The sequence below is a fragment of the Sceloporus occidentalis genome, unplaced genomic scaffold (assembly GCF_023333645.1).
Source record: "Sceloporus occidentalis isolate IW3139 unplaced genomic scaffold, rSceOcc1.0.p SCAF_11, whole genome shotgun sequence".
NCBI lineage: Eukaryota > Metazoa > Chordata > Lepidosauria > Squamata > Phrynosomatidae > Sceloporus > Sceloporus occidentalis.
Window position 1 is genome coordinate 6,398,247 of NW_028316991.1, and position 27,152 is coordinate 6,425,398.

The following is a 27,152-nucleotide window of genomic DNA, read 5'->3' on the forward strand; positions in this document are numbered from 1 at the left end:
TAAAGCAACCCGCAATAAGTTAAAAGCCGAATGCCCCAGACCCACGGTCCCTGACCTGGCATGCAATACACCTGACGTGGATCCTAAAATCGCCCAATTCCTGGGAAAGACCGGCTGGAGGCCAAAGAAGGGCCTGGACTTTTCCCTACGGAATTGCCAGGATAAAGTTCTAGATGTACTGGGCCCTTGTGCCCGTATCTTTGAGATGGTGGAGGAGGCAATTTCTGGAGTGACCCCCCTGGACCTTATGTCCATAAGGGGGTGGATACAGCGGGCCATATGCTTAATAGGCAATGCCAATACGGCCCTAGCCAGTGAAAGGCGCAGGGCAATCTTAATTAAGATCGAGCCTAAGCTTGTTAACATGGCCACTTCTGAACCTGGTACCTCAGCTAAAGGCATGCTATTTGGGGACAAGTTCGTAAAGGACTTAGGCTCTTTCGTCCAGACATTCACTGCACTGGATAAGGCCCAGGCTAACATGAAGAGAGTGTTTAGCCCAAAGGTTTTTGGAGGGGCCGGCAGAGGTCGGGGCCGTCTGGCCGGCCGTTATCACAGGGGTCCAAACCACGGCTCCCGAGGTCCCAATACATCCAGGCAAACCCACCAGGAATACAGGCCCGCAGCTGCCCCATTCTTCCCGCAGAGGAGCCGCCCTTGGCAAAATCGCGGCGCAAGAGGATCATACCAATCCAGACGCCCTTATGGTGAGTACCCATGCACCCCTCTACCCTCCCAGGGTCGGGGGCAGACTGCGTCACTTTACTCACAATTGGCACAGATTGACTACAGACCCTTGGGTTCTGCAGACTGTAAGGGGATACCAGATAGACTTCCTTACTTCCCCTGTTCAGTCCGTATTTCCTCACGCGATTCATTTTTCCCCGTCAGACAGACTGTTAGTCACTCAAGAGGTTCAATCCCTCTTCAACAAAGGGGCGATCGCTCCCATTCCCATGAACTCCCCCGGTTTCGTAAGCAACCTTTTCATGGTTCCCAAGAAGGGTGGAGGCATCAGGCCTGTCATAAACCTCCGACCCCTGAATGCCTTCATCTCTTACCAACACTTCAAAATGGAAGGTATTCATTCCCTGAGGGATCTACTACGCACAGGGGATTGGATGGCGAAGTTAGATTTACAGGCCGTGTACCTCACCGTCCCAGTGGATCACTACCACCGAGAATACCTTCAATTTGTATGGGACAATCAGAAATGGCACTTCACGTGCCTGCCATTCGGCCTATCTTCCGCCCCTTGGTGTTTCACCAAACTGTTAAAACCCGTAATCGGCCATCTGCGCCGGAAAGGAGTGCGTCTAATTATATATTTAGACGACTTATTAATTATGTCGCAGGACAAACACTCCCTAGAACGCCACTTACATTGGACCACGAGTCTCCTTCGGGATCTGGGTTTCCTTATCAACTGGGACAAGTCTATCCTGATCCCGTCTCAAAAGATGGAATTCCTGGGCTTCCTGATAGACTCGGTGCAAACATCCCTTCACCTCCCGGTAGCCAAGGTCAGGTCGATCAAAAAAGAGATCAGGAAGGTCCTCCATCGACCACTGATTACGATTCGTCATCTTGCAAGGGTCATTGGCCTTCTATCCGCCTCCATTCAGGCGATCTTTCCAGGCCCACTTCATTACCGTGCTCTTCAGCGTTTGAAGATTCGGTCTCTCCGACAGGGCATGTCATACGATCACGCCATTCCAGTGGATTGCGAGGCTGCCGAGGAGCTTTCGTGGTGGCTTCAACACATAGATGGCTGGAATGGCAGGGCAATTTTCGGGACGGCCCCGGATTTAGTGATAGACTCGGATGCCAGCCTCCGGGGTTGGGGGGCTCGATGCGGAGACCGCTCCACGGGAGGGAAATGGTCCAGACAGGAACAGAACCTCCACATAAACTGCTTGGAACTGCTAGCGGGCGCATTCGCCATTCGCAGTTTCGCACAACATTCCTCAAAATGTTCCGTATTGCTACGTATGGACAACGTGTCCGCAGTCAGGTACATCAATCACCTGGGCGGCACGAAGTCTCAAGACCTGACCCACCTCGCGTCGGAGTTCTGGCATTTCTGCCTAGCCTCCAATATCTCGGTACAAGCGACCCACATACCGGGCATCTCCAATGCAGAGGCGGATTGGAACTCTCGTTTTCTGCGGGACCCGAGCGATTGGCGCTTACGTCAAGACATTTTTCAATGTCTCTTCACTCTCTGGGGCCCACTAGACCTGGACCTCTTTGCGTCCCGTCTGAACACACAGCGTCCGCGTTTCTTCAGTTGGAAGCCAGACCCAGACGCGATAGGCACGGATGCCTTCCTGCAATCTTGGCCGATGGGCAGACACTACGCGTTCCCACCATTCTGCCTCATTCCCCGCACACTGCTGCACCTCTGCAGACACAGATCGGAACTAGTCTTAATCACCCCTTGGTGGGATTCGCAGCCTTGGTTCCCGACTCTGTTGGAAATGGCCATAGATTCCCCACGGTTACTTCCCCACTACCCGGACCTTCTAACGAACATAGACGGTCAACCTCATCCGTTGTTAGTTCAGAAGCACCTTCCCCTAATAGCCTGGCTACTCTCCGGGGACCTTGGGTTGTCGCGGACGTTCCGCAGGCAACTCTCGATCTCCTGGAAGGAGCATGGGCACCTGGTACCAGACAGGTCTATAGAGGTGCCTGGAAATACTGGGTTAATTGGTGCATGGGACGACACGTGGATCCCGTATCTGCCCCTTTAAGTATGGTATTGCGTTTTCTTACTCAAATGTTTGAGGATGGTAGAGCCTACCGTACAATCAATACATATCGGTCCGCAATCTCGGCGGGACACGTGGGAGTTGAGGGTACACCGGTTGGTAAACACTCAGTCATTTGTCGTTTGTTAAAAGGCATTAGACTTTCTCGGCCTCCTCGTCCTAGATATAATGCGGTCTGGGATGTTACCTTGTTGTTACGTCTGTTTACCCGGTGGCCACCCAATGACGAACTGTCCTTACGCCAATTATCGGCTAAGCTGGTAGCCCTCTGTTGCCTCATCTCATGCAAGAGGGTGTCAGATGTCAGGGCTTTGGATATCTCCGGTAGATCTTTTACCCCCGACGGAGTCACATTTGATATCTCAAGGAGAACTAAAACATCTATTACCTCAGTTTCTTATCCTTCTTTCCCACATAATTCACGCCTGTGCCCCGTCTCCTGTCTAAAGGAATATGAATCTAGGACTAAAGATTTTAGAGACATCTCTCGTCCTGATCTATTTTTGGCATTACGCAGACCGCATTTACCTGTTCGAACACCTTCACTAGCTAGATGGGTTAAGTGGGTTTTAACTGAGGCAGGGGTTGATACTTCTATATTTGGGCCCCACTCTATCAGGAGTGCTATGGCCTCTAAGGCATTTACCTCTGGTTGCAGGCTTGAAGATTTACTTAAAGCGGCCGACTGGTCTAGGGATTCTACATTTAAGGAATTTTATTTTAGACCTACTATTCATTTTACCTCTAATGTTATTGCTCAGCTTTGAAGATGCATAATATGAGCCTCCGTGTCTTTATAAATTCTAAGATTTTACTAGTTACATGACGTAAGGTCATGATTTATAAAGACACGGAGGCGAGTATTATTCCCACCCGATGCCTTAGGGCTTGATTATGATTTATTATTTTATTTGCCCTCCCATTGGTTAAATGAATGTTTATGACTAATAATTTCTTATGTTTTAAAAGACTGGGGTCGTTTAATATCCTGTGGTAATACAATTCTGATGGCGTGATTTTACCATATTGTTTTTCCCTTTTTAGCTTGACAAGTATACGTCTGCTAAGAGAATGTTTGAATAAAGTCTCGTTGGGCTTTTTTGTTCGTGGATGATCACGTGGCGGTACTCCGTGTTCCGTTGGAGTTCCTTGAACGAAGATTCTGCTGCTGGATCTATGTTTATGACTGTTGGATATGTTATCTGAGCCATGTCAAAGAAAAGAGGAGGAGTTTTGGGATGTACACTGTGATATGGAGAAAGGGAGGAGTTTACTATTTGTATTTGTTTTATTTTCTCTCTTTGCTGCTGAGGGATTAAAGAAAAGAGTTATGCATAATACTCGCCTCCGTGTCTTTATAAATCATGACCTTACGTCATGTAACTAGTAAAATCTTAGAATTTGTTATTTAGTTTTGTTTGCCCATTATTACTCATGCTTCCCTTCTTATGATTAAATTTCTACCAAAATTGTATATTATTACTTTGGATTTAAGCTATGTGATTTGATAATTTTTTAAAGTAGCAATCTTACTTTTATTATATGTTAAGAGAAAACAATGAAGAATTGATAGTTCAAAGGGCCAGCCTTACCATATTGGCTGCCTGGGGGGCTAAGCTTCTAGGGTCACTACAATGAGGATCTGCTATGTTAGCAGGCAGGTGCAAGAAGGAGGAGAACAAGAAACTCTAGGCCTGTCCTTGACTTCTGCACACCAGGTCTTATTAGAGGTTACAATAGGTCTGTTGAATAACAGGACATAGATCTGTATGGGTATATATTCTATTTTGTTACATCAGGTTTCTTTAAAACAATACTTTCCTTGGTAAATAAAAATGAAAGATTTCTATTGGCAAATATTTTAGGTATTTTTTGTCAATGACTATAAAATACATTGTAGTATACAGTAATGTAGGTTAGCATTGACAAAAACTTTAACATTTGACATTTGAGTCATTGTGATTTGGGATGAATTTCCTTACTGAGCTAAGGCTTTAATTAGGTTTGTTCCTCCCTAGAATTCCATTAGAGTATGTGGATGATTAAGACTGAACCCAAAGACAGCACATGTTTGTCAGGTAGGTTATCTAGAACACATACAAATTGAATAAAACATCAAATAAAACTGTTATATACCGTATTGGCTCGGATATAGGCCGCCCCCGTATATAGGCCGCACCCTAAAAGCTTGGTGCTTTTTTAAAGAAAACGTTTTTTTCTTTAAAAAAGCACCAAAAAAACATGCTGCCACTCTGTCCCCCCCCGAGATATGCTGCCACTCTGTCTCCCCCCCGAGATATGCTGCCACTGTCCTCCCCCCCGAGATATGCTGCACTGTCCTCCTCCCCCCCCGAGATATGCTGCCACTGTCCACCTCCCCCCTCGAGATATGCTGCCACTGTCCTCCCCCTCCCCCCCCGAGATATGCTGCCACTCTGCCCCCCCCCGACTTACCAGAGGAGACTCCCGGGTGTCTTGCGGGGCTGGCGGGGGACATCTACGCAATACGCGTATACAACTTCCGGTGCCGGCACTCAGCGGATGTGCCGGCACCGGAAGTTGTATACGCGTATTGTGTAGATGTCCCCCGCCGGCCCCGCAAGACACCCGGGAGTCTGCTCTGGTAAGTCTTGGGGGCAGAGGTAAAACGCATCGTGCGGACGTTCACCGGCTTAGACAACCTCCCGTGCCGGCACCCCCCCCCCGTGGGAAGTGCTGGCAGGGGAGGCTGTCTGAGCGTATCGGAGAGTAGGATGCAGGTCCCCTGCACCGCTGCGGGGGATCTGTATCCTAACCCCGCTGCCTGCCCGGCACCCGGGTGCTAGACCCCGAATATAGGCCGCACTTTTTTCCCCCACTTTAAGTCTTTAAAGTGGGGGGAAAAAGTGCGGCCTATATTTGAGCCAATACGGTAAATGTTCTATCAGCTATTTTCACCTATGGGCAGTAACTAGTGTGTTAGTGGGAAGTGTGCTTCCCACTCTAGGAACCTTGTTGACACCTCTGGTGTAATGGTTCATGGAGCAAACACCAGTACACTTTCACTATTTGAATGAATAATCATACATCTGGGCATTCCCTTCCAGCAGGCATCATTGCTGACAACCCCATAAGGACTGAACAGAAAATTGGAGACCTGGTCTGGACTGAACCTCCAAGGATCTCTGATCACCCCCACGATTAGTTTACAAGAAAATCAGCCAGAGAAACACATTTTCTTCCTCTTCCAAAAAATGTAAATAATAAAAAATGTAGTTAAATAAAAAATAATTAAATATAGGAGTCACACTGATGTCACTATAATATAATGTGGGTACACAAGCTATAACAGAAATCTCCTGAGGAGAAACAACAAAAATATAAACAAAACCTTTGCTGTCCTTGAATCCAGAAGTATTAAAAATTACAAAATATGTTACTATTTGTAGATGGGATGCAGCATCCTAACAGATTAAAAAACTATACATGTGGGTTATTACTGGGATCTATGGGTCTTGTGGAACATAAACTGCTTTATTTTTCAGTAGTGGGACCTACTCGAAGAAACTAGGATAAATCCAAAGATGATTGCAAACAAAATGGTGTTTATTTTACATCTTAATACTAATAAATATTGCTTTATATATAATACTATAATTTTAAAGCTTGGCCCTACTTTTCTAAAGAAACTCTAAAGTTACACTAAACATGAAAAAGAGGATTCTTTACAAACATCTGATACAACTAGCATGAGAAACCCTTGGTTATAAAGGGGTTAAATAACCATTCAATCTCTGATTTTTTTGTCCTTTCTTAGTGAAATGTCAATTTTTTTATCTAATTGCAAAATTCAGTGGAGCATTCATGGATTGTAGGGAAATATAGTTTCAGAATTACAGTATGTCAGTGATCGTTGTCTTTCAACATGACTTGTGTTCATATTTGTTAATCTCTTAAAGGTTTTGATGGAACCTCCACAATAGTGGAAATTAAAGGATGTTGAAAAGTATAATTTTATCTGAACCTTTATGTCTTTTCGTATATTCCTAAGGAAGCTCAATTAATTTGTGAAACTAAGAATATATATTTACTAAAGTAACATGGCCTAACACAGTGGAGTCAATTGACTTGCTTGCAATCAGTTAGACTACATTGAAACATAACATCTGAGGGCAGATAAGAAACATCTATCTAGTTGGTCCATGTATCCTAGTGTAAAGCTTGATTAGCCCAATTAAAAAATGCCATGAAATAAAATATACATAAAAATGTGGGTGGCTATAGGTAGGGCAATGACAGCACATGGTCATAATTAGATAAGTAAAACTAGGAAAATATGTTGCATGGGTTGTATGGGACTTTTATTAGCCCCTTAACAATAATGTCTCTCTTAAATCCCTTTTCTAGACTGGTAGGGCATTTGTTTTGAAACCATACCTGTAAAAATAAAAATGATACTTTTTCACAGTTTAACAACTATAAATTAAACACAGCTAATGGAAATAAAAAGTTTGGGTATACTAATAAACCTATATAAAAAAATCAAAACTTTTGCCTAGTATCCTTTCTACTTCCAGACATTACATTATATATCTCTTTTAAAGTTGCAGTCTTTGTTTAAGTTTGGTATACTGGTACTAACGTCTAAATAATCATGAAAAAATTCAAAAACAGACTAACTTAACTATGTAAGGGCTATTACAACAAGGGTTGATACTCTTGAGAGGAAAAATAATGTGCACACTTGGCATTTTTGTTTAGTATTTCTTGCACAAGATAGGCACAGCCACCGAAAGAAAAACTATTTGTGATCCACAAATATCCCCTTGATCGCTTTATTTTTTTTATTTATAAATTATTATTTTTTTTGCTTTTTATAGGTAGGGTCTAATTTTGAAGTGGGAAAAACATTGTTTCCCTCACTTGCTGATCACACAGTGATCAAGAAACAGGACATCATCATCTGAACAAATATGAAATTAAGGGATACCTCCTCCACAGTCAGTTTTGGCACCACTGGAATGGAATGGAATGCCCAATGCCCTGTTTCAGCATTTAAATCCATTAGAATGTAAACACACTCAGATTAACCACTGCTACATTGATCCTGTCAATGAAGGGGAGGGAAAGATCTCTGCAGCAAGATCTACCTGTGAATGCAAAATGCCAGAAGATGTAATATTACATCCTTGGCTGTTAATTGATGCAATGTTTATGTCAACGGGCCTTAAGAGGCTAAATTAGGCAGCTGCCTCAGGTGCTGACTTGGTAGGGGGTGCCACCACCTGCCTTCCTCATAACTTATCGAGAAGGTAAATGTAGAAGAGAGGCATTGAGGGCTATCCTGATTAATACGCCAGTGTTTCTCGTTTAGCCGGTGAGACGTTACTTAAGTGTAACCATACTCTATGTGTGAAAAAAACAGAGCATTTGCAACACAAAGAATAAGAAAATCTTTGGGAAACATATGTGATTCCGTGCTTTATAGCATGTGGAGCATTCTGCATTTCCACCAACAGAAAAGATTTTTTTAAAAATTTTAGCACACTTGTTATTGACATTTTCTAATTATGACAAAAAGCAACTTACATGACTCTTCCTTTGCAATTCAGGCCTAGCTCGGAGGTCTGCATCTTTCAACTCATTTATTATATTATCATCAAGCACTCATAAAAAATAATTTATTAAAAATAACATTTAGCATAAATGTTATAGTAAGCTGCTGGAACATAATACATTTTTAATAAGCTACTTCCTGTATTAGGTGTTCTGTACTATTTCTATTGCCGCATAAACCCATTATGCAAATTAAAATGGACCGGTAATGATATTCCTTTTCTTTAGTTATAAAGTCTGCACTAAGATGCTCACTCCTAGAAAATGAATCCTATTTAATTTTAATGGTATAGCAAGGGACTGAAAAATCCCACTATAATAGCAGGTAGAAACTGGGTAGTTTTGAAAGGAAAATCTTTTCTTCGGTTTCTATAATTAACTGTCAAAGCTTAACACTTTAAGAGTCATGGCGAATGCAAAGCATTGTCTTATACACAACTCTAGCTCTCGAATAAAAATATATTATTCTACTGATTTTTTTTTTAGTTTGTAATTTCTGGGTTTTTTCTCCTTTCTTTAATTAGTCACTTGCTTAGTCACTTCCTCTAAATGGCAGAAAATCATAACATTCCTACCTCTAAAGTTGAAAAAAAAAATAATGCAATGTTTTCATTGCGAAAATTTATCTAATGCAATTATTTTCAATTTATTTTTGAAACAAACATTTAAATTTAAATATTAAATTTCCAAAATGTAACTTTGGTTTTTAAATCATACAGTGAACAACTGTTTAAGCAGCCATCCTGCTCTTAATTGAATTGGGAAAATCATTATCTAGGAAATAATAAATGCACTAATGCAGTTTAATAAGATTACAGTAACCTAACACTGTTATGTACTCATACCCAGCACACTGTACACCCTGCAGAGGAATTAGCATCCTCTGAATTACGGAATAATATAGGTAGTAATGGTATGACATTTTATATGACCATGTCTTAGATTCTAATGTGACAGAAACAATGTAATGTTTCATAAGTGACAGTTCTCAGATTTATTTTGCCTGTGGTAGTTCAGATGAATAAGTATAATTTGATTGATGGCACATTAAAGAGGTTCCTCTAGCCTGCCAGCTACCACTATACAAAGCATTCATATGTAGTTTTGCATGTTTGATGGTTTACCCCCTATTTAATGATACATCTTGTAATTTATAGGACATTGCAATATGAGCAATTCAGCACTATCATAGGAGGACTCCAAATGAACTATGGATCTTGTACAAGGGGATAGGAAGATAAATGCAAATCTGACATGGATTTAATGTAATACTATAGAACTATGTTAATTCAAAAAATAACAAACACACTTTTCAATCTAATGTTTTAGATTAGAGCAATTATTTATGCCAGGTCTATCTATGTCAAAAAGCACGTGGCTATGGATAGATATCGTTGCCATCAGTGCTTTCAGTAGTCCAACATCCGTTTTATTCTGTTTTTAGGAACAACGGGACATTGGTGATCTTCCTAGAAAATAAGTGATTAACGTGTGACATACAATAGGTTGTAGTGTGCATAGGACTAAGCTAATGGGATCAATCTTACAAGTCTTACTGTTTCAGAAAATCAGATATGGTTCTCATAAAGCTTCTCAAAAGAAAGAAAAAGGTCAAGTGTCAGCTTTCTGTCAGGACACGCAACAGCTATACCACCAATGGTCCTACTGGTTACTTTACTTGTCAGTAGGTTTGGCACATCCACAAAGTTAACAACACAAATGTAAAATTCAGTAAAATTGGCCCTGGCACTTTAAGGCCAACCTCTACATTTAAGGTATGTGGAAGGCTCTGTTGGGATCTGCGTAGTGTTCTAGATGGACAGTTGAGGCCCAAGATGTGTAACATATCATCACTTTTGTTAATGACAAGTATTAAGAAAACCTAGACTCAATCAGTGAAAGTTTGCGACCACTAAAATATCAATGAAGAGTTATAGGAAGTGTTTTGTAAATGTTCAGTTTTACCAAAATTGGATTCCCAGACAAACCACCCAAATACCAGACATAAAAAGTTTAAAACAGGGCTACTGGTCAAACATGATAAAGGAGAATATTTGTCAATGGAAAAAATGTATGCATATGATGTGGAGTTATAGCACAATTGCATTACAAAGTTAATAATCCACCATTTAGCATGTTTCCATAATCTCTAAAGCCAGAACTATTTAGCAGTTCTCTAGAGCCACACCTTTTTTTGTTAGTTGAAGTTGTATGAGAGACAAAATTACATGAGAGACAAAATTACATGAGAGATATTTATAGATATTGATATCATAAACATGACTACCGTATTTGCTCGATTATAAGACAAGGTTTTTTTCGGAGCAAATGCTGTGAAAAATACCCCTCGTCTTGTAATCGGGGTCGTCATTTAATCAGACCTCAAACAGAGGTCTGACTATGAGACTAAGATCCAGATTCCCTGCAGCACTGCAGGGAATCTGGATCCTCCGGTCTGGTAACCTCAGCTGCTACCGGGTGTCTATCAGCGAGCACCGTGAAAGCGCGGGCAGCAGCGTACCTTTCCCTGCATAGCGTGCTCTCAGCATGGGGGACGCCTCCTCCGCGCCGCGATAGCCCGCCCACTGCCGGGGAGCAGAGCCGGTTGAGGGAAATCATTGATCTTGGGACGGCACTCCAGAAGCAAGACCCCGTGGGACCCGGGGCGGCACTGTTCCGTCCGAAAGTCAAAGGCGGATCCGGTAGATTTACCGCGTTAATTTTTTTAGGAGTCGGGGGCTAGCGGGGTCACACCGCGTCATGCTGTAATGCCGTGGAAGCTGCAGTATACTAAGCGCCTTCTGAGCCATCGCGGTGAGTGCTTTAGTTGCTTGAGTGCTTGAGTCTTGGTTTGGAAGTGTGTCTGAGTGGGTATATTAGTGTCTGGGTATGTGTGTCACAGTGGGTATGTAAGTGTCTTGGTGGGTAAGTGGGTAAATTAGTGTCTGGGTGTTTAAGTGTCTTCCTATATGCCACTCTGCCTCTAGAAATGCCTTATACCCCCTATATTCCACTCTGTCTCATGATATGCCTTTTAACCCCCCAGAGTGGCATATAGAGGGTTAAAAAGCATATCATGGGCAGAGTGGCATATAGGAAGGTAAAAAGCATATCAGGGAGGCAGAGTGGCATATAGGGGGTATAAGGTATTTCTGGGGACAGATGTGCATAACTGGGGGGGCAGATTTGCATAACTGGGGGGCAGGTTGGCAAATTAAAGGACATGAAACAAAAAATATTTTACTCAATCATAGCTTTTATTCAATATGAAAAAATAGTTTACATGAATTAATATTTACTGGTAAAACCTTTTTTCCTATAGGGTCATCTTATAATCAGGCTTTTTCTTTTTTTCCTAAATTAATATTCAGATTTTGGGGGGGTCATCTTATAATCAGGGTCGTCTTATAATCAAGCAAATACGGTATATGCTATTTTCTTAATGCAAAACATAAATAGTTGCTTCATGAAATATTATCTTTATTAACCCCTTAATGACCTTTGCCGGTTCAGGACCGTCATGGAAAAACGGTCACGTAATGACCTTTGACGGTCCTGAACTGTCAAAAAATGAAATAAGCTTAGAAAGTGATCAACGATCACTTTCTTCACTTAAACGGCGTTACTGTAATGCCTCGATGTCGAGGCTTTCAGCAAGGCCGAGATCAGCATCGAGGGCTATGTCTGGCCCCTCCCCGGGGCGTCAACAGCCGCCATACATTGTATGGCGGCGTACACCCGTTTTAAAAGCGTTTAGGAGGCAATCAACGATAATGGTGTCGCTGGAATGCCTCGATCAGGAGGCATCCAGTGACACCAAACACTTACCTCTGGATGGGTAAGCTGCTGGTGATCTTCGCCATCAGCAAGATGGTGGCGGCCCGGGAAAAAAAACTAAAAAAAATAAATAAAGATGAAAGAGTTCGCTAGATGGTCTCCAGACCCTCTAGAGAACTCTGGCTCCACTTGCAGGTTGAATACAGGTACTGCATTCAACCATGCAAGTCAATGGAGCCCAGCTTTCTAATCACAATGTGATTAGTAAAATATAAAAAAAATTATTTTAAAAAAAAAATGGAAAAAAAAATAAAAATAAAAATGTGCTAACATTTAAAAATAATTATGCAGTGATGTCACTAGATGAACCATCCAGTACCAGCAAAATGTGTAAAAAAAAATCCAAAAAAAAGTATTAAAAAAATAAAATAAAAAAATAAAGTTTATTATTTTGAGCAAGTGCTAAAATTTCTCAAAAATCTCAACAAAGAGTTAAAATAAAATCACTTCAAAAACCAAGGGGTGTCTAATATAAAAAAAAATGGCTGATGGGGTAAATTAAAGTGGCCAAGCTCAAAGATAGGGCATAGGTACAGACTGACCAAAATGGAGAAAAAAGCGCACTTCCCAAATGTGGCATTTTAAATCTCAAACAACACGACAAACCCATGCATGTCGGGTATCACTGCACTCAGGAGATGTTCCTGAACACACATTGGGGTGTTGTTTGACAGTGACATATACCAGAACCTGTATATCTATAACTAAAGTACAATTTGTGTGAAAAAAAAATAAAACCAATTACTATTACAAAGTTTGACAAAGTGTAGTTGTATAATTGGTGCATGGAAAAGGTTAAAATAACAGCATCTGGAATACCCTGGGGTATCTAGTTTAAAAAATATATGGTTTGACGGGGTTGAATTGAGTTAACCAGATTCAAAGATATTCCAAAGAGGAGATGGAGGCAGAATGACCAGATGCTAAAAGTTTGTGTTGCCTCAAAAGTAGCCCTTTACCAGCCAAACAATCTAACAAACTCATGCATGTGGGGTATCGCTGTACTCAGGAGATGTTCCTGAACACAAATTGGGGGGGTTGTTTGACAGTGACATATACCAGGACCTGTATATCTATAACTAAGGTACAATTTGTGTGAAAAAAAAAATAAAAAAAATTACTATTACAAAGTTTGACAAAGTGTGGTTGTATAGTTTTCAAAAATATATGGTTTGAATGGGTTAAATTGAGTTAACCGGCTTCAAAGATGTTCCAAAGAGGAGATGGAGGCAGACTTACCAGATTTGTTAAAAAAGGTTTGGAAATCATAAAACGCTGCTTGTACTTATTGCCCTATAACTTACATAAAATAGCAAAAAAACATAAAAACATTGGGTATTTCTAAACTCAGGACAAGTAGTAGAATCTATTTAGCTAGTTTTTTTACTTGCTTTTTTAGGTGAGTAAAAGATTTTTCAAATAAAAGTCATAAAATGTGTTTTTTTTCAATTTTTCACCATGTTTTTTTTATTTTTTTTTATAGTAAATAAGATGATACGATCAAAATAATGGTATCTGAAGAAAGCCCATCTTGTCCTGAAAAAAACAATATATAACTTATGTGAGTACACTAAATGGGTGAGGAGAAAATTACAGCTGAACACAAGCACCACAAAAGTATTAAAACAGCCTCGGTCCCACAGGGTACAAAAAGAAAAAACGAGCCCGGTCGTTAAATTGTGATGTAATATCTACCCTTGCAATACCTTCTTGTTTACCAATAATTATAAGTATATAGGTACCCATGAAGGAATACCATAATGTTAGGTATTGTCAGAAGCAGTACTTACCCCATCCATGCACACTGCACACTCACCATCTTTCATGACGCACCAGGATCCTCCTTCAATTTTGTCAGGAGACCCCAATGACTCCTGTAATGACCCCAATGACTCCTGGAATACAAATTAAGGCTCTGACACCTTCAGTAAGGTGCTCAGTTGTCTTTAGTGCTAGTAGCTGCAATTTGGCTGATATTTTTTTCATATGCCTATTCTAAGTCTTGCACCAGTTCCTGGATCCTCCTCTCTGGCAGCCTCTGCTGCTGCCGGCACTTCCTTTGGGGGCTTCTATGATGGAGCGCTGGCATCACATGACCTTCCGGTGCTCCACCCTAGAAGCCTCAGGCAGACGTGCCGGCAGCAGCGGAGGTTGTCTGTGCGTATCCCACAGCTGGTGAACCTTTTGCGGGATGCGCACAGACAACCTCCGCTGCTGGTTGTCCCAACTGCAGTAGGTTGGAGATTCCTGAATGGTTTGTAATCAGGACATATATCATTTTTACATAATGCTAACCAGCCCAGATAAAATGATGCCCTGCAGTATGGGGTATGTATAACTGACTAATTGGTTCACTTCCGTAAGTCTATACAGTCCACACACTGCAGGGCAGCATTTTATCTGGGCTGGTCAGCAATATGTAAAAATTATGTGTCCTGTAAACATGGCCGATGTTGTCACCCTAGTCATACTTAAACAAATAAAAATATGCCGTCTTTGTGTATGAAGACATCGTTTGAATAGAGGTACCTAGACAAAACTACCAATTCAAGAAGTGTTTTGTCACTATATATATTATATATTATAACATTATATATGTGTGCCAGAGTTTTGTGATTTTGTTTTGTATTCATTATTAATGACATTTAAAACATTTTATTGTTCATACCAGGTGGTGTGCCTGTTGGAGTGCTACTCATGCCAAGCCAGACCCATGCACATTTTACAAAGCTATAAAACTGGTCCCTTCTTTGGTCCATTCCACAATACCCCATCCAAAATTATGACCGGGTTTTATAGCATTAAACTGCTACTCTTATCAGTATCAGTGTAATTAAGACCTCTCATTGAAAACATTATTTAATTATTTATGCTCAAATTTTTATATATATATATATATATATATATATATATATATATATATATATATATATATACCCAATAATGAATGCAAAATGGTTAGAACAAAAAGAGTAAAGAGTAAAGCAATTTTAGTAACAAAATAAATGTAAAATTGTGATTAGTGATATCGGAAAATTATATTGTATATGGTAACATTTTTCCCTGACCATCTGCAGGTGCAGTGTACAAACCCACATATTTTTTGATTGACTCATAAATATAAGGAAAGAATGCAGGATCAAAGAAACACCTGCAGAATCAAAGCACACAACATTAATCACACAAAAGTCACCACAATAATAATATATTTATTGGAGCTATATGGTGAGTGCTACAATGGCAAGCAGATTTAACCATTTGTATTAAAACCAGAAGCAAAGTATAAAAGAGAGAGAAAAAAGGCTGCATGGTTTATGGTGTTAATAAAAATCTAAATAATATTACTAGTAGTAGCTATGTGTATATATATATATATATATATATATATATATATATACACATACACATATATTCAGTATATATATATATATATATATATATATATATATATAGCTATATATATAATGCAATATACAATATAACATTACTAATATAGTTAATATTAATACACATTAAAAAATGAATGCTCTAATCAATTGTATTATATCATTTTATATATATATATATATATATATATATATATATATCACCCAAATATTATGTAAAGTGTTAAAACGGTAATTCCTCTTGAGTATTGGAAATCCAGTTTATCAATGGTTATCTTTAACTTGGGATAACATTAACGGTAGGAGTGAATCATTTCAATGCAACAGAGTTTTGCTGTTCATCTAGCTTCTTCCTGGAAACATGGTTAGGCTCAAACTTTATTATTGTTATTATTTTCATTATTATTATGATTATTACTATTTATATTATAGTGCTATTTTACAGCTGTATACAGCCACTAAACAGGACACAACAAGTAGTGCATCACATTACAATTTGGTCTTATAAAAACAAAAGGTGAAGAGGGCCCTGCTATAACAATGTCAGACTCGCACATCTTTATATAGGCATACTGAAACTACATGGTGTGTCAGAACTGTGGTGTGTATCTACAAGAAAACATTTGTCACTAGGGTTGCCACCTTTTTCAGAGCCATTTCCTGGAGACTTTTTGAATGGTTGTTCCTCAAGGCGAAGAAGAGAGGAAGAAGAGAGAAACAAGAGAGGAGAGAAGAGGAAAACAAGAGACTAATGATTAGAGAAAGAAGGATGAGACATGATAAAAGAAGAGAAGAAAAAGGAGAAAGGAAAAGAAAGGAGATTGGGAAGATGAGAGAAATTAGAGGAAATACAATAGATAAAAAAATAAAAAAATGAGGAGGAAAGAAGTGAAGGGAAGAGAAGAAGAAAAAAAGGAGAGGGAAGGAACCATAATAAAAAAAGAGAGGAAAGAAGGAAAGGGAGAAAGTGAATAGAGGAAAGACACACACGCATTCTAGCACACTGACACACACTCACCCCTCCTTCATGCACCTACCCTGTGTGAAATTCTTATTTTTTTTCTTAAGATTGAGGGTGTTAGTACTCTTATTTCTCATCTTGTACAATCTTAACAATTTCTTATTGAGGAAATTGGTAGACATGTACATTTGAATTTGTGTTTTTGGTTATCATGCCTAGATTTATGAATGTAAGAGACAGGGATGTTTGCTTCTAATAGTATTTTAATGTGGGTCACAGTCCATTTAATCCTGTTATAATGTTCGAAAGAGACAAGTGGGAGGCAAAAAGTTATAATCTATTCTTAATGGTTCTTTCTGAAAAAGACTAGTAACTTCCACCTCTTAGAATAACTTTAGACAAAAATTATGTCTAAAATAGCTATTGATTATTGTAGAACTACCACCAAACTGTAGCATAAAGTCTATTCTTTCAGCTCTTTGTGTTCTCATCAGTAACCTTGTTATAAGGTTTACTAAAAGTAAAGAATTTACTAGATATAATTTTAACTCCACAATAGACAATAACATAAAAATGACAGCGTTATAACTGCAGACTCTACTTTATAATGTTTTAAGCATGCTTTCACATCTCCTACATATGTTTCAGGCAGAGGTGGAAAGGTTTTTTGAAGGTTTTACACTGCACCAAAATTGCACTGATATATTTACTTTGGCCACCTTATAAACAAGTAAACAAAAATTGTATTCAGTATGGACAAATTTCTTTATGTCTGCTTGATAAGTCAGTTTTATAAGTATGACTGACTTCTGAGCTCCCTTATTACCGCGCTTTAAGTTTGTGTCTATGCTTGGTACTCATATACATGTCCCTGTAGACTGTAGCCACCTTAACACTACAGTTACTATCCAAGAGCTGAAGACAGATATGGAGGGGTGTTGGTATCTAACTCTTTTCTGCACCCTTCAGTATATCTCACCAACGCTTACTCTATCCATTTCTTCTCTCCACAAGCCATGCACGTGATTTACTGAGCTCACTACCTTCCATCCCAATTCATTGGTCACTTTACTGGTTGGCTCTCCTGTGCAACCTGCAGGGATATTTTAATGGGGTCATAGGCTTGGGGCCAGTTCAGTTAAATGGAGGATGCAATGCGTCTTCCATCCACTTAGCACAGCAGTATATATATATATATATATATATATATATATATATATATATATATATATATATATATACACACACAGGTCCCCACCTCTGGATCTGATTGTTTAAAAAAAAATAAAATCTTTCTTAATTTTTGTATTGTCGCATTTCTTGGGCAAAAGATGCAGATTCAAGGGTATTGCTGATCATGACTGGATGGACCTTTAAGAGGCAAGTGAAAACCTTTTTTTCCCCACAAGTGGTACCCGTTAAGTACCAAGTTGGTTCACAGTAAAGTAAAGGTGGGGAGGTATGCAGGGTTTATTATCATATTATCAAATGAAACTGACTCTCCTGAGTTTGCATGAAAATTGACAGTAATTTTTTTGTAAGTGCTAATGCGAATTGGCATTAATGGATTTACACGTTTGACTTTAGACTATCCTTGTGCTGTAAATTCACATTTTTGCCAACTTGCTGTTTAGTGAATAGATCTGACCACTAACTTGTTTCTCTTTACAGTGTCCTTACATCTACACAAACCTCTCTATTCAACATATCAGTTACCACTGACTTGTTCCTATCCTCCGTCAAACACACTCTCATCTCTCCGATTTTGAAGATTCCGTCTAAAAGTCCTTGTTTTACTGGATCCAACAGTTCCATCCAACAGACTAAAGTGAACAGTCTCATAATTATATTCTAAATTATTTATAAGGATTTGACAGTTTTTCACAACACAGGTCTTGGAACATGAAGATACTAATTGGGAAGCCATTTTTTTCATTACAGAAGCATTAGAATTTTAAATGAAAATTCATTCATCTTTTCTGAAATGTGTCATATAAATTTTGACCTTAATTTCCAACTCAAATGCTTCATTTTGTTTGGTTTGTGAGACAAGAAAAGCTAATAGTAGGAAAATTGACTGCATAGCTCCCGAGCAAAATGGTTATGGCAGAGCAAATCAGTGTCCAAGCAAACACAGATTAGCACTTTGTTTAATCTTATGTTCATATATATGGTAAATAGAGGAGACCAAAAACATCCCAGAATTCTAATAGACTGAATTCTGAACATATTTTAACCTCTTTGTTGAACTACATTACAAATAATCTTAAATCTTATTTATAGATTTTTTCATTATATAACATGCTGTCGCCACCAAGGATCTGTCTAACCAAAAGACAAGAAACCCAGCACACTTAAAGCTACGAAAGTGTTCGATGGATGTTATTCAATCACAAAAACAGGCAACATTTTAACCTTACTAGGTCTTTCCAAGCAGCAAGCTAGTAGAATAAAAGAATATTGAATATCTGACTATTTCTGCAGAGACAGGCGCAGACATATCCTGGACTAGGGCGAAAGGTCACAGGGGTCACAAAACTGAGGACAGCCTCCATAGGGGCTGGAAAAAGGCACTACGCAACTTTAAGACACAAAAGCACTGGCATATGACTGTGAGGGTGGTGGATGTGGATGGGTGCTGTCTTTGAATCATGCAGTTAAATATAAATATGTCACCAGCATTAGGTTTGCCTTATGTTTCTTGTGTTTTCAAATGGTAATCAGTAGGACTCCACAAATGTGTCATCAGCAACTGCATCTGTCATGTACAAATCAGATTTTTTTGTGGCAAGTACCTATTTAAAATCTTTTTGTTATACATATAAGTGAAGATGCATATCTTCTTTTTTGAGTAATTTAAATTAGATGGTGGTGATAAAACACAGACGTCTATAGAGATTCTAAAGGTCATTCAGAGACTGAAAAGTATTCAAATAAGGAATCAGAAAGAAGTAATGTATTAATTTCTCCATTTTGTAATGTCATATTCATAGAATCCAGAAAACGTGTTTACAAATCTCAAAATCTACATTGTAGCCATTTCTAGTGAATTATACTGAATGCAAAAATGTGTTGGACCTATGGCAGTTTGAGTCCATGTGGGTTTTTTGAATACGCACCGAACTAAGTAGTTTGGCTCATTTAATGTCATATCACACACATTGATGTATGTTTCATACAAGCTGCACATCACATACCATTTCTGTGACACTACCATAGATCTGACACAGAAGGTTATTATGTGAAAAAGAGTAATATATAGATAGTACATTTTCATTGTAGCCCATAAATGTAAATTGTATCTAATTAATGAAAACAAAGCATGTTTTACCATATGCAAAGTTGAATTTGTGGGTTCCCAAACTGCGCATTTTTATTCCACAATAAGAAGTCATTGGGAAAAAATAGTCATTATTTTTCCCAAAAGATTTTGGAAGCAAAAATAAAGTAGCTTTAGTTGGATTTAAATGCATAAGATATAAGAGATAATGAAATATTGCCATGTGAAGCTTACAAAACAACTGTGCTGTAGCAACTCAGCCTAATTATAAGCATACATCAGGAACTCAAATGGCTCTTTTCATTAGCTATTGATGAGATATGAGAACTTAAGAAACTTTTTTTGTAACATATCATTCTGTTTCATTTTATTATTGAATTATTTATATAGTAGATCTAAAACATCTGCTCCCTAGTCACTCCTGGAGACAGTTGTGGAATCTGTACTTTTCTTGAAGTCGTTGAATTAATTGTCTAAAAAACATCTGGGAAATTAAATAACCTGGCAAAAATACTGTGCAGGTAGCAGATGAAAAACGTTTGTGTAGATATTTTTCATCTAGAAAATTGTACCCATTTTAAAACAGGTGTTTTTCATTTCTGTTACATTTCTGCTGCTTCTAGGTAATTTTGTTTCTCTTTTTGAATCATACCGAAAAGCTGGTTATTATATTAACCTTAATCTTGGTCTTCGACCAGCCTGCAACCAGATATGGTGCCATTTCTTTTAACCAGCAATATAGGATTTACTATGTACATTCTGTCACCAAAAAACAGAAGTCCTTGTCTTTACTGCTTACCATTCCTGTTTCAAATGTTTCATAGTGGAAAAAAATCAAAGGAAACATTGTATTTATTATTTCTTTTTGATGTATAAATATAGAGAATACGGTATATACGTTTATTGTAAAGTTATATTTCTAATGTTTTTTATATTTAACAATACCAACCCCTCATACTTCTATACAGGATTAATTAAATCATTCTTCTGATGGTATTTTTTCCCCTGCACGTTATATGCAACATTCCAAATCTACAGCATGCTAACTTGAGAAGTATGATACATACATAATCATATGCACCTATGGCTGTGCCACGTCTTTGGAGAAAAAAAGTATTGCCAAACACAAAGTTATGACACAAAAAAAATGATATGGCCTCAATTATAAATTCTTATAAATCTCAAGAATAATCTGTAAATCCAAACAAAAATGGCTTCTATTCATTCTTTATGTAGAATACTGGAATCAAATGATTATATATCCTTAGTTATTGCCATTAGAGTAAAATATATATGGTCCCTTTAATGCATGAATTTAAAAGAATCTCACTAAGGTTAAAAGACACTTACATAGGAGTTCTCTCTTCAAACATCAGTGATGATGTAGGACTAAGTGCCAAAGAATGCTAAAATGAAGAACACAGGGGATTCAGTTTTCAGGGGAAAAAAACTAAACAAAAGGTCTGTACATTTTAAATAGACAATCTGCAATTAATTATCTTGAATTATGAGGAACGATGAGAGGGTTGGTTTCAACCTCTGCATGCAGAGAAGATCTGTTCTGTACATAAAAAGGTACAATAACTTACGTATGCAAAATAATGCTATCTGCTGTAGTTTTGTCTTTTACAGTGTACAGTACTTGCTACTATAAAAAAGGGAATTAAACTGATGCACTACATCCATTAACTGATAGCATGGTACTTGGCAATGATGGCAATAATAAGAACTTGCAATCACAAGGAAGCAAGGCATTGCCCTCTTACTGTTTTCCATTGTACAGAGAACATTCAGCAAATTAAAACTCTTATTAAGATGCTTGTGTCTAAAAATAATCTTGCTCTGACTTCACTCTGAATATTCTAGGTGGAGGCATGGTATGACATATTGGATTCCCTACCCGTTGTTATATGGGTTCCCTCATCAACCTTACCAGAAGATAAGATTCATATTTAAATGTAATAGAAACTTGTCCAGGTAATTAATTTAATGTTGAAGTCAAGTTTTATTATATTAATATTATGCTTATTATTGTCGTTAGTGAATTGAATTCCTAAAATGTCTGTATCTTTAGTACTTTATGATGTATAAAAAGTGGTTTGTATAGAGAAAGATCATTTGGTATTCTGCATGCTTCCGGATCAAACGTTTTTAATGTTGGTTCCTTATATTTAAAAAAAACATTGAGAAACATTGGTTTAGGTAGAGAGCAGGACACAAAAAAATAGTTCCCATCCATTTTATACCAATTTAACGATATCATTAAGGAAATATGATTTTTAATTGTATTGAACTTTGTTTTTAATGTTTTTTAAATGAAGCTATAGACTTGCATTGCTGTACAAATTATTAAAGGACTAACAACCTAGTAGCGGTATATGTAGCCTGAATGAGGAATTCAAGGTCAGCTAATGTTTTTGCATGACCTTCATTGTAGGTCTAGATTCTGAGTAAATCAAGTAAATCAAGCATGTGGAGGAAGGAAGACATTTTTTCTTCTTCTTCAATTCCTGGTATTTTTCTTCATTTTTAAAGAATTTTATTCCTTGCATAACAAATGAGATAAACATCATAAAGTGCTACAGACACAGACATTTGAGGAATTCAATGGGACATTTTATACTTTGCACAGGGACGAAATTCTGTCACCTGTCAGAACATGGATATCCTCCCCAGTGAAGATAGTTGATAAGATAGTGTACAGTGAGTTCACCTGACATGGCGGTTTTACATTGTCAACTATATAAAATGTTGCCTTATAAAAGGTATAAATGACACACATTCATGTGTTTTTTTCAGTGAGAAATGTCATACATAAGCATCCTAGGTATGTATAGCAAGCGTAGCCATATGGTAACTAAAAAAGTTACAAAGTACACATGAATTTTCAAATTCAGATGCTTTCTGGAATTCAACTAATTAATAAATTATGCTGCGATGTGTAATAACAAAAATATATATAATAAAAACAATAGTATTTCCTACAGATGTAGAGACATTGTTCAAAGAATGCTCCAAACAGTGTTTGTGAAAACTGCATTAACACTGTATACAGAATTCTTATATTTTTAATTTGTACAGGAACCAGATAAATATGATTATATATTTAATTTATGTGTAACAGAACAACTAGTAGCTTGTTAGAGCTTCATCTGATAATAGATACACTATTTGGGATGCACTGTGCGCTGCTTCTGGGCAGTCATGTGATTTCTCCTGTGTTTGCTGGAATTGTTAGTGAATGATGATTGATAGCAATATCTGCAATACCGTTTCATACAAAGGAGATGTACAAAGGAACAGTAATGCAGTATGTTGTGAAGCTTTTTAAATATTCAGGTGGTCAAATCAGTTGGTTGTAAAAATTACAATATATATACCGGTGTGTGTATATATATTTATATATATATATATATTTTTTTTTATTATTATTATTATTATTTTTTTTATTAATAAATTGATTCCTATGGTCATTGTCCTGTGATGTACAAAGCAATTACTTCGCAGACCTTAAATATGTACAGTTAATATACTTTTAAGCAAAATAAAATGCAGAGTTTACGGAAAACAAACACAGATTATTAGGTGTGGCCTTATGCATACAATGCAGAATCAATTAAAAGTTAATCAATTATTTAAAAGATAATCAATCTGAAAAACATTGTTAGTCATGTAGGAGGATTTTTTTCTGTAACTTCAAACATATACTAGTACTGTTTTTTTTACTTCTTGGAAGTATACCATTTAGGTATAACAAACTAGAGTTCTGTGTGTGTCTATTCACTAAAGACCTGGCAGAAGGGTTTGCAGGAGAGATGTGTTTCAGTTTAACCATACATTATGAAGAGCCAACCCCAGTAAGCCTTTGTTGCAGAATGAGCTTGGTTGGCCCTATATAATGTATTGCTAATCATCATCAAATGTCTTCATATACATTAAATTAGACATTATACAGGGCCAGGTCAGTCCGTCTTGATGGAGAAAAGTGCCAGCATGAGAGAGTTGAAACTCTCCTGAAAATTCTCCCTTTAATGAATTAACTCCATAATACCATATTCAAAAAAAGGAATGGGTATTATCAACCATTTACATATTGTTGGTTTGTTTTTATACATCCTGTACTTAAGTGTATATTAACATGTGTGTAAGTATGCGCAGTAGTATTAGTGTGTACATGTATGTGTTAGCATGAGTGTGTATTAGCAAGTTTATTGAGAGTTACAGATGTGACATGGAACATACAAAGGGGATTGCAGGTTGATTTGTAGGTCTCATCTTCCCTGCAAAACATAATAACAATAATAAAATTAATAAAAATAAGTAACAATTAAAAAAAATTAAATGATCACCTCCTCTTCCCCCACACAGAGGGTGGGATGTGAAGTAATTAAATTAACCTGGGAGGTATAGTCCTGAAATACATCCCAGCCCCCATCTCTGCTTGGGAGAAATGGGTTAAAAGTTTGTAAGAATTGTAAGGCCTAAAATTTAAAGACAAAAAAATATTAATTTACTTAAAATGAAATAGCTTGTAACTTAGAAATCCAATACTGAAGATGTTAAGAAAATAAAACAGTAATACAACTACTACTAATAATAAATCACATTGAACATAATGCTACCCATTACTTAAAATATTGCTTAAAATTATTAATGTAATAAAAGTCAAATATTAATTTCCGACTCTTGTAAAAAAAGGGAATGTTACGCTTTGTATTAAATCTTGGGAAAAAAATGCCTGGAAGTAGTTTGCCTGAGAAATCATCAATGTAAGTGGAGCATTTGTCTGAATTGAAGTATAAACACCATCACATTTCCCTTTCTTGGCTATACTGGTAATCTCAGACATGTGCATGGTTAAGTACTGTGTGATTCTCTACTCCAATGGTTTTACGGCTTCTGAAAACTTGTTTTTACAGCTGCACGTAGCCACAAAGCTCCAGTATGATCTGTAATACAGAAGTCAAAAAGTCTATGTACAGAAGCTGTCAAAACACGGCCCTTTCTAAATCTTTTTATGCCAATTCAAGACAAGCAAATAATAAATAATTTTACATAGATGAAAAAGAAAAGAACTCAAAGTGAAACTAAAAGAAATATTGTCAGTACCGATTTTGTCTTAACTCGTTTTCATATATATATACATATATATATATATATATATATATATATGTACGGTATGTGTGTGGTCGCATTTACACAAGTAAACTGAATGTAAGTACATGCAATATTTACAGAAAGAATGGAGAATATTATATAGATAATTATCCAGCCAATGCATTTAGCTCTAACATATTTCTGCACATATTTTTTTAACCTAATAATGTGGTGGTTTGATGAGATATTTCTAGCATTACCATGCTTAACTCGTATTCTCATATTCTACATTACTACCATCATCTTCTACTCAAATTCCACTTAGTGACATTCTAACCATCCCAACTAGTACTTTTCTCATTGGTATCACAGCTGACATCCTTCCTTTTATACAGTTGGCTTAATTAAGAATGCCAGGTAATGATTTTTTTTAAAAAGTTTAGTTTAGAACCACTTGGATGCTCACATTTCCAAGTTTAAAAGAACAGTAATGCATTTTTTCCATTGCTTTACTATATTTTAGAAACACAATTTCCATTTTTACGGAATATTTCTGTTAATAATTCTGCCAATTTGTATGAGAGTAAAAATGTATTCAACCAAAATTGGCATGGTTCTACTCGAAAACCATCCATTTTTTAGGGATTTTTTTTATACATAACAGCCTTGTAACTTTACAGCTGTATTTAACAATCTTTTCCAGGATTTTCTGGTCAGGTGTTTTGAAAATGGCCTACATTAAACACTTTTAATCTTCCAATTTGTTATAGACTAATTTCACATCTGGAAGTTTTAGCACGTAGTAATTGTCAAAAAAAAAAAAAATGAAGGTTCCTTATTCAGCATGAAAAAACCTTGTCACAACAACACTGGCATAAATGAAGAAGAAAAAATGGATTAATTTTAAAGGTATTATGTCCCATGCAATTTAGGATTTTGATGTTTGTTGACATTGCTGTTTAACGTGACAAATGTGACATAAATTTCCACAACAGATGGATTAATGTCATTTCAAGAAAAAACCTACTTCACCAAGACAGGTGTTTCCTGTCTAAGTTTGACATCAAATTAAACATAGCTCCAGATGTTCTGTTTGTAGCCTAGCCAGTTAATTTTATTAGAACATTTAATCACAGATCAACAACGAAATAGAAATACAGTACATGTGAAGTGGATATATAGCAGAACTTCATAATGAATAACTTTGTCTCTGTTGGAAAGTCAAAATTCTTTTTCCTTTCTGTCCCATAAATTTGTTTTTGGCATGTCACGTTTCCTGAGTAATTCTGGTATTTGCTTATATTGCCATATACAGACATTTTTCAAATTGTATCTGTGTTATTTATATAAAAAAATGCTATTAAACTATAGCAAAAATAACTTTAAAACAAAAGGCCTTAAAAATAAAATTGTAAAAGCAAAATTATTATTATTATTATTATTATTATTATTATTATCTTTTATTTATATAGCCCCAACAGTTTACGCAGCGCTTAATACAATACATAAATTCAAGGGATATGACACGACAAGAATTGACAGACTAAGACAAACCGATACATTTGGTGGAGAGAGCCCTGCTCGCAAGATTACAATTATCCCATTATTAGAAGTATAGTATATGGCACCTTATACCAGTATGGAAATGAGAGGTCCACTAAATTAGGACCACTTACTCCAGATGAGATTTACCATAGAAAAGCACAAAATCCCATGTGTGGCTAGGATAACGTCTTAAATATTATGTGTGAAAAAGAATGAGGAGCAAGATTCACGTATATCCTATACATACTATAATATGTTTACCACAACGCGTACCACCCAATCTCTCTCTCATTAATTTTTACAATTAATGTTCACATTTATTGATTTTGATCAATGCAATTGACTTTCACAGTGATTACATAAAAAAATTACAAAAACTAATGGTTGATACCACCCCCCCAAATCTGGAGGAGGAGATCAGTGGATAGTAAGAGGCAGTAGTGTACCTAGCGGGGGGTGGGGGGGGGGCGGTGCGCCCTGGGTGCCGCTCGTCAGGGGGGTGCCACGGGCTAGGGTGACCACATGTCCCGGATCCCCGGCGACCTCGTCAAAGTGAGAAGGGTAGAAAGTGAAAAGGGAGGGGGTAGATAGTGAGAAGGGAGAAGGGAGGGGCGTAGATAGTGAGAAGGGGGAGGGAGAGGGTAGATAGTGAGAAGGGGGAGGGAGGGGGTAGATAG